Below are 10,071 nucleotides of genomic sequence, written 5' to 3'. Positions count from 1 at the left end.
GCCCGCCCCATGGCCTCACTCAGCGCAGACTCACAAAATGAAGACACCATTTATGTCTTCTAGAACGGGAGGGAGACGGGGACGCTGGCCCCTGCCGTCCCCATGGTTCATCGTGGTTCACCTGGCCTCGCCAGGAACTTTCCAACTGCCACAGGTCCACAGGGGTGGGATGAAACCAAGTCCATGGATCCACGCCCAGGCCCCTTGACTCACTTGGAACCCTTCCTCCCCTCAGCCCCAGCCATCGCCAGCCTTTCTCTTGGCTCCCAGACCTCTGTTCCCAAAGCTGTGTGGAAGTGTCGAAAGTTGAGTAGATCCGGCATTGTGCTCGGCTCTCCCACCTCTGTCTGTGTGACCTTAGCAAGTCGCTCACCCTCTCTGAGCCGCCATTGACTCCATGTGTTAAGTGGGGAGTAGTGAGTGCCTCCCTTGCAATGCTGGGGAGGTTTAGTGACAAGTCTGGTGCTGGATTGGCCCTTCACAAATAGGCTCAGCAGGCTGAGAGATGGGTCCTCTGCCCCCAGCACACACACCTGCAGCTCCACTTCCAAACACAGGCTCTGGAAGAAGCCCGGCAAACTTTCTCTTAGGCATCTGTGGAGTTTCCATCACATAAGGGGCACCTGAAAGGCAGCCGCCTTCCCCAGCCAGCAGGGAACCGTGGCACAGACAGGCCTCTCTGTGCAGCAGAGCTTTGTCGGCTGTGACCTGATAAGCTCCCACCTGCTGTCGGGCACTGGCCTCCTTGGGCATACACGTTCACTGAGGCTGGAAAGAGGCTGCTGGGACCAGGGCAGAAGAGCCCTTGGGCAGTGAGGGCTTCACACATGGCCTGTTTGCTTCTGCTCTGAGCCAATTCTGTGTGCGAGCATAACACACATCCTAGGAGAGAAGGCTTGGGTTGAGGGTGATTATTTATAATGGCAGTCAGGTAAGACACCATCTTTTGGAAGTGACTTTTTGAGAACTAGTCCCTGGGTGCCTCTGGGCCAAGGAGATCGTTTTCCTTCTCCTTCTACCCTTCCCTATTAGCCATGCCCACAGCTGGAGCAGAGGACCCTCAGAGCTGAGTGTAAGTTACCCATGGCAGCTGCCAGCTGGCCAGGAAGGGTCACCAGGAAGCCCCTCAAAGGGAACAGCTCAGGGTAAGCTGTTAGGAAGCTCAGTGCCTCCGCCTTGCCCTGGTGACTGAGAGGAAGGCTGTGAGCTACCAGGACTCTCCTCTAGCCAGAGCAGATTTAGACAAAAGCCAGGGGCAGCCCCTTTGGGAACCTGCCTCATGTTTGAGTCACCGACATCAAAAGCAAGGTCAGGACTGCCCAGGTCCAGAAAACAACCGAAAACAATTTTGCAAATATAGTCTTAGCAAAAACAAATGGAATGGGCAAATGGAGAAACATTGTGGTTTACAAATGCAGTGGAAAACGATTCGGCAATAAAAAGGACTAAAGTCCTAATTCCCACAACACAGATGCATCACAGGTATTATATTCAGTGAAAGAAGCCAGCTGCCCGATTCCATGTATATGAAGATCTAGAACAGGCAAAATCGGTTTAAATTTACAGTGATGACTGGTGACAGCCCAGGTGGGGCAGATTGATGATCAAGGGCACAAGAGATGCTCTGGAAGAGATGGGCTCTGTATCAAGCCACATGGGGTGTATATACGTTATCAAAGTCTCCCACCTGTAACTGGAAAATGTAAAGCTTATTGCAAGTTAATTGCAACTCAGTAAACGTGATTATTTTAAAAACTATCATCTTAGCAATAAGAATACAAAAATCTGTGCCACTAATCAGGACATCAACTTGTAGGTTCTTGGGGAACATGCAGAGTCTGAGAACGCCGCTCTCATGATTTTGCACTGTTGACCCTGGAAGTCTGCCCCATTCAGACCCACATCATCGTGTGGTGTGACGTGTTGTAATTGCGCTTAGTCTTTGCTCAGAAGCTGCTTCTTTGTTATTCTGCACGTGACTCCACGTTCACATTGTGTGATGACTGCACAGGATACTTGATACAGAGGAGGAGCAGAGAGCCTGGCTGCCCTCACCTCTGCCCCATCTGGGGCTCAGGCACGGCCCAGGGGAGCCCAGAGTACACGGGCCACGCACTGAGATTCCCGCTACTCCCTGGGCTCGTAGTGGCTTCAAAGGGGCAGCTGAGGTGAGGAGTGGAGGCAAGGGCTGCAGAGTAGGAGGCACGTGGGCAGGCTCGGCCATGGAGGAGCCACACGTGCTTTGCCAACCCCCATATGTCCTCCCTCCCTGCACCTTCCCCTTCAGACCATCCGAGCCATCCTGGGAGGCTCAGCCTCCACCACCCATGTGGGCGCCTTCTGCATTACCTACAATAGCCAGCCTGAGAGGGGCAGCAAGCCCTCCGCAGGCCCTCGGGACAGGTAATAACGGCAGTCATCTTTACCACCTGTTCACGTCATTGCCTGCGGCAGCTCTGTACTATTTTAGACTCTATTGATTCTGGTGCCAATAGATGGTTCACCTTCTTCAACTTCCTTAACTTAGAGGCTATCATCTCTGTCAAATTGATGTCTTCTTATCTGGCTGACATAGCTTGGGATTCTAGTAGCATGTCTTTCAATGATTAAGGATTACTTTCTTGTTTTGCTTTTGTTGTGAAGCAGAATCAGTGTCACTGAGACACGTTCATGCAGGAGGCCTTGTCTCCATCACACCACAAATATTTTAAGGTGCCAACTTTCTGTTCTCTAGTGGAGTCCAGATCCAACAGGAATGGCTGGGTCTGGGGGAGGCAGGGCGGGCTGAAAGTATTGCTTTCCAAATATCTCTGAGCTGATGAGAGCAAAGAAATGAAGACAAGAGCTGAGGGAGGACCCAGCACAGTAGCCCATTGGCAGAAAACAAGAAAGAGTTCTTGGTTTTATCAGAATGCAGTTCAGGAAATAACTCATTCATCTATTGCTGAGAGAAGAGGGTATAGCAATGGCCTTACAGGGGATACACTGTGACTGCATTTCCTAATGGGACATGTTCTCCTTCTCCCAGCCTTCACTCACGCTGTTCCCTCTTTCTCTCTACTTTTCCATTGTGATTCCTGGCTAACTCCTAGCCATCATCTCTTCTTGGGACTTGGGACAGTCCTCCTGACCTCCCCACCTGGTAATCTGTCATTAGCACCCATTTTCACATACACATACTCTGCACTAGACACTTGAAGTCAGGAGTTCAAGACCAGCCTTGCCAACATGGTGAAACCCCATCTCTACTAAAAATACAAAAATTAGCCAAGTGTGGTAGCGCACGCCTGTAGTCCCAGCTACTACGGAAGCTGAGGCAGGAGAATCACTTGAACCTGGGAGGCGGAGGTTGCGGAGGTTGCAATGAGCTGAGATCGCGCCACTTTACTCTAGCCTGGGTGACAGAGCAAGACTCCATCTCAAAAACAACAACAACAACAACAACAAATGGAAGGATGAGTGGCATGTGTATTAAAGTGCTGAAGAGTGGCTCCTATCATGTTTCAAGAAAACTTCATGTTACTGTGCTTATATAAGAGTCCTAGAGTGGCCAGGCACGGTGGCTCATGCCTGTAATCCCAGCACTTTGGGAGGCTGAGGTGGGCAGATCATGAGGTCAGGAGTTCGAGACAAGCCTGACCAACATGGTGAAACCCCGTCTCTACTAAAAATACAAAAATTAGCTGGGTGTGGTGGCGGGCGCCTGTAGTCGCAGCTACTCGAGAGGCTGAGGCAGGAGAATTGCTTGAACCCAGGAGGTGGAGGTTGCAGTGAGCCAAGATCGTGCCACTGCCAGCCTGGGCTACAGAGCAAGACTCGGCGGGGGGGGGGGTGGTGCGGGGGAAGAAGAAGTCCTAGAAAAACTTGCATTTTGTAATTTAAAGCAATGCGTCAGTTATGATAACTTTTCTGATTTCACCCTGAAAATGCTTTCCCTCAATTTTGATAAGGCAAAAAAGTAGGGATTTTTTTTTCAAAACTTCTCCAAGCTTGTCAGTTCAACAAGATCCTTTCAGCTCTGAGGCATTCAATGAAACAGAAATGAAATTGTGAACACATATCTTTACAGCAGGACATTGGGATGAGGATAAGTGCTCTCCCTCTGAACTTCTGCATGGATATTTGCAAGCCACGTTATTTTCGTGAGCAACCCTCCAAGAGTGCAGAGCACCCGAGCACCGCAAACTGCGGGAAATGCAGAGAGAGCTTCCTTCCTCTTTGGGATGCCAGCCCCAGTTCTGTGTACAAGTGCACACACACCTGCTTCATAATATAATTAGCATTCTGAGAAGCCCAAACCTAGTCTGATAAGCAGCAATAACCATGTTGGTGTTCAGAAATGTTTTTAGGCCACGACTGTTTACCGCACTTCAGAAATTATCATCGTCACTGGTTTATATGTAGGAAAATAAAGACTAGTGGAAAAAGTTGAGTCAAATAGAAAGATGAGATGTGAACAGATGTGTCCAAAATACTGATTTTCCATGCTTCTTCCTGCCTCTGTGGGTTCTGCTGAAGAGTCAGTGATGCACAGAGAGTTCTGAAGAATTGGACATGCTTATTTGTATTAGTAGTGATCCTTCAGAAGAAAATCTAGAAGTAAATAAGTGTTTCATGCATTATATTTATTATTCTATGTGTGCAAGAATATCTGTTTTCTGAGTATAATCTCAATTCAAATTAACAAAGGAAACTTGGGAACTTGGATTTTAAACTTTCAACTCAAACCAACCTCTGTCCACGTCTTTTGGGAAGGCCCCAGCCGAGGGCTCAGGGCCACTTGGTTTGCCCTCATCTGTGCCTCTCCCCACAGGTCCACTGTGCATGGGGCCTGTCTGGGTTTGCCACATACACACACATACATTCACACACATACATTCATATGCATACACTCATACACAGATACACACACACGTACACACACACTCACACACATACACATCGCATACACATATACTCACACATATAAACACACACACATACACACACACTCACACACACACATCGCATACACATATACTCACACATATAAACATACACATATACACACACACAAACATACACATACACATACAGACACCCACACACATATACACACACACTCATATACAAATACACTTACACACACACATAAGCATACTCACACACACATAACATTCACACACTCACACATATACACTCACCTACACTTACACATGCATACATTCATACACACACATACACATACTCTTATGCACACATACACTCACATATACACATGCATACACACATCCTCACATATACACATACACTCACACATATGTGCTCACAGATACACATACACTCACGTGTATGCACACACTCATACCCACATGTTTGGGGTGGGCAACACCCTTGAGAGACTTAGGGCTTGAGAGAATGCAGGGACACAGCCCACCGCCTTTGAGGGGCTGCCAAAGGTCAGTTTGCCCCTCATAGCCCTGAAATCTTCACCAGGGAGTTTGCGAATGAAAGGTTTTCAGTGCAGTGATAAAGAAGAGTGGCTGCTTGTAAACCCCCGTGTGATGCTGTTTGAAACTCTGGGGCCTGCCAGTGTGCTCTGTTGCCAGTCACTTCTGTTTCAACGTCACCCTCCGCTCCAGCCTTGGGAAGGACGGTGCTTGTGGTCTTGACAAGACGTTTGGCCTGTGCTCTGCAGGTCTGTTCCCTGGCACAGCACTAGGGGGCCTCCCCTGCCTGGCCAGAGAGGCTGGGAACAGGACCAGCTATTTAATTTGTGGGGCCCAGTGCAAAATGGAAATGGGTCAGAAATCACTGAGGACTTCAGGGTGGCAAGGCCAGCAGGACACTAAGTGCGGCATGGGGCAGGAGGGACTCTCAGGCTACCTTCTCTGTCTTCCTCCTGCTCCAGTGAAACTGATCCGACTAAAGCAGAAGTGGAAAGAGAATGCATCCCTCTCCTCCCAATCTAATATTAATTAGCACTACTCAGCTGAGACAGGGAAGATTCAGAGCCGTAAATCACATCAAATGGAAGTGTTTTCAGCTGCTCTGATGGTGACCATGTGGGCTCCCCACAGCGAAGGGAGGTCTGTGTGGGTTGATGGGAAGCGGGGGCCTCAGGGAGGCTGAGGAGCACTGAATCCTGCTGGGTGTGGGGAGGAGGCCACCAGCAGCCTCCCCTCGGGTCTTCCTGGAGGAAGGAGAGCGTGGGAGGCCCGGGAAGGAGAGTAGCGCTGGTGGGCAGGGAGCCGCAGCCAGCACTGTGGCCGCCTCCCAGACACAGGCAGCTGCCAGTACCTTGCCTCCCGCCGTGGAAGAGCTTGTGCCCATGGAGCTGAGTGGGCCGGCCACAGCCTCTCCCCTCCCTGTCCGTGATGCGGTCAACCCAGGCGTGGCAAGCCCTGCTGGGCCAGGCCAGGTGAGCACGCTGGAGGGATGGAAAGGGGCCACAGACAAAAGGGATATCCGCCCTACAGACTTTAAAAGGTAACTCCGAACCATCAGGCCTGCCAAGGCTTCCCACAGCTACCTGGCCTCAGCTGCTTCCCATAGATATGAGGTGTGGCCCTTTCAGGGAGAAGCTTTTGGAAGAGGTAGCACCATCACCGTCAAGGGGGGCCCACCTGGGTGAAAGAACGGGAAGTCCCGGAGGCTGGACCATCTGCCAGCTGAGGCAGTGACTCTGCGTCTCCTAAAGGTGGTGACCAGTAGGGAGGATGGCCACCTTCTTCCTGCTGTGGACACTGTCTGTGCTCTGGAGGCAGCCGTGATGACAAGTGTAGACAGTCAAAGCCACACCTCCAAGGGTGAAGGCCATTCCAAGAGGCGAGCAGCTCAGAGAGGAGACTGAGTCTAGGGGAGGGCAGCTAGGAAAGGGGGCCAAACTTGTATATAATGACGTCTTCCATGTCTGGCTCCCTAGACAGATAAAGGCCCAATAGAGCAGGGACCCTATCTGTCTGGCATCGTCCGTAAGGCCTATAAGATTGCCACATAGTAGCAGCTCCACAGCTCTTTGTTGAATAAATGAATGAACTCTAACAAGATTAAGGGAATCAGTGTCTAGTGCAGAGTCTGTGTGTGTGTGTGTGTGTGTGTGTGAGAAAAGGGGTGCTAATGACGGCATTTGTTCTTTGGAAGAAGGCCAGAACTTAAAGAGGGAGAGACCCAGCCAAGGCTTTCTTCCTGGGCTCCCAGAGGGAATTAAACATTAATTAAACATTAAACGTTCTCTCCCCACCTCAGCAAGATGTTGCTAGGAGATCGCCTAGACCAGTGCTTCTCAAACTCTAATGTGCACACAGACCACCTGCAGATCTGGTGGTCTGCAGATCCCAGACAGCAGGTCTGGGCGGGGCTGAGATTCTGCATTTCTAATGAGCTCCCAGCTGATGCTAGTGCTGCTGGTCCAGGGGCCCCACTTTGAGCAACAAAGTGGCAATGGTGAGGATTAAGCCATGCTAGTGCCTGGCTGGGGTCTGAGCTCAGCAGTCATAAGCTGATGTGATTACAGCTATGTCATCATTCTAGATGGGAATTGAGGAAGGAAGGGCCAAAGGCAGAGAAAGAGCGAGCAGGTCAGGGAAGAGAAGCTGTCAATTCAGGCAGGAGTGGGCAGACCTTTTCCATAAAGGGCCAGATTTGAGATATTCTAGACTTACCTGGTCATGGGGTCTCTTATATCATGAAATGCCTACAGGCACTAGGTAACCAACAGGTGAGGCTTGACTCCAAAAGAGTGTGTTTACAGAACCTGCTGGGTGGCTACTGGCTTCACAACCCCTGAACTAGATCACTAGCCAATTAACTGGTTAGTTCCACAAGTTAAGCAGCAGCCTTGTCTGCCTCGGATGGGAAGAGACATTTCCACGCTGCTTTGGTTTGAATGTTTTCCCCACAGTTTATGTATTAAAAACTTAATCCCTTAATCCTCAGTGAACAGGTTTGAAAGGTGGGGAGGTGATGAGGTCATGAGGCTCTGCCCTCATGAATGACTTAATGTCATCATCGTGGGAGTGGGTTCGTTATCTCGAGAGTGGGCTGTTTATAACAGTGAGTTGGCCCTGCTTGCACTCTCTCACCATGTGATGCCCTCTGCCATATTATGACATGGAAAGAAGGCTCTCACCAGATGCAGCCACTCGCTCTTGGACTTCCCAGCCCCAGAACCCCAAATAAACTTCAGTTCATTAGCCAGTCTGTGGTATTCTGTTCTAGCAGCACAAAACAGACTAAGACAGGTGCTCCCTCTCCCCATCACTGTCACAAATATGGGAGCTCAGTGTGCACGAGGCTGGAGCCCCACCTCAGTTAGCTCCTTGGTCTTATACCCCAGCAGCATTGCCAGGCACTGATGGAGATTGGGGATCCCCAAAGTAAAACAAACAGGAGATCACGACTGGGAGCAGTCGGCCCCCCAGTGCCCAGTGGCCCACCTCCTGCCTGCATCTGCAGTCTGAGAAGTGGGATCCAAACCACAGGCTGCCCTGTGCTCCCCTCCCCCAGACCCCACTCACCCTCTCAGAGAATTGGTAACAATAATGAAACACATCTAAGGCCACAGACTTTTAGCTCTGCTTTGTTTATCTATTTATTTGTTTTTCTTTTCTCTCTGCTTGGGTTTACCTGGGAACGTTTTAATTGTGCCTTTCGATAAGTGCTCCTGGTTGACACTAAGGTGCGGCAGGCCCAGCCCTTCTCAGTTATTCAGGGAAGCCCTCCGAGGCTCAGCTATAATTAGAAGTCAATTAAATTAGAAACCATTCATATGGTTCTTGGAAGGCCTCCAGCCCTGCTGAGAGCCTCTGGCCCTATCCACAGACTCAGTGGAAACCTATTTCTGCTAACCCCACCATCCTGAAGCCAAGTCCAGGGCTGCTGGGAGGAGGAACAGGCTCCTATCAGTTCCCCTTCAGGCCTTTGCTTGCACCCAACCCTCCCCCACCTGGCGGGCTGCAGGTCGCCCTTGCCTCCCTGCCACCCCGAACTCCCGTCGCTGCCTGCCCCAGCTTGCTCTGTTGCTAGAAGGAAAACACCCAGCGAGTTCACCACTGGGGTGGCTGGCTCCTCAATCTTGCCTCAGTCCATTTAGTGTTTTCCAAATGGTAAATGCAGCACTGAAGTGCAGGCAGTGTGTGGGAAAACGCAGTTTTTGAACCTCATCAAGAGGGTCTGGAGACAGAACCCTTCCTTCCCCAAAGCCACCTGGAGGTCTCCACCAAGTGAGACACCTCCAAGGTGACTGGGCCAACAGCTGAGACCCAAGGAAAGACCCAGGACCACTGCTGTGCTTTGCCAGTGACCCTAGTCAGGTCTGTCCTCTGGGATCTCCCCTGGGACCCCCTTCCCCCGCCTATTCTTAGAGCAGCCAGGGACACATGCTTTTTCCTTTATCACAGAATTCATACTCTCTCTTCTAGACCACTCAGACAATACAGACCTGCATAAAATAAAAAGTGAATGTTCCCCGGAATACTCCCTCAGTCTTTGGTCACCCCCACCCGATTGCAGTTACTGCCAAAAAAATCTTTGCTGGAAGTTCAGCAGGCATTGCTCCAGACCTGCTTTCATGCATTTAGAAACTTTACAAATACACCCGGAGGCATTCTTCTATATCACTTCTTTCTCACCCAACAACAGGTGTTACAGCCCTGCTTGGTGTTCCAGGAAACTGAAGTTCCTTTGGATTTTTTGTGGGTGTTTATTTGTTGCAATGATAAACAAGCATACTATCTTAAGGCCCTGCCAAGATTCTGCCCACCCCCTTCGTATGGGAGCAAGGGCATGTGCTGTTGTACTCGGGAGGCAGGACAGGCATGCTCCTCAGGGATCTCTGGAAGGCCAGCAGACTGGAAGCTCCCTAGCAGCCAATTAACTGATTAGTTCCACAAGTTAAGCAGCAGCCTTGTCTGCCTCGGATGGGAAGAGACACTTCCACGCTGCTATGGTTTGAATGTTTTCCCCACAGTTTATGTGTTAAAAACACATACGTACTTGGCATTGGGTGCATCCCCTAAAGGACCATTCTCTTTCCAGAAATCTCAATGAACAAGCCCTTAAGTCCTGGGGGATTTGGAAAAGAAGATTGTG

The sequence above is a fragment of the Pongo abelii genome, chromosome 12 (genome assembly GCF_028885655.2).
Source record: "Pongo abelii isolate AG06213 chromosome 12, NHGRI_mPonAbe1-v2.0_pri, whole genome shotgun sequence".
Classification (NCBI taxonomy): domain Eukaryota; kingdom Metazoa; phylum Chordata; class Mammalia; order Primates; family Hominidae; genus Pongo; species Pongo abelii.
Note: the sequence above shows the minus strand (reverse complement) of the source record.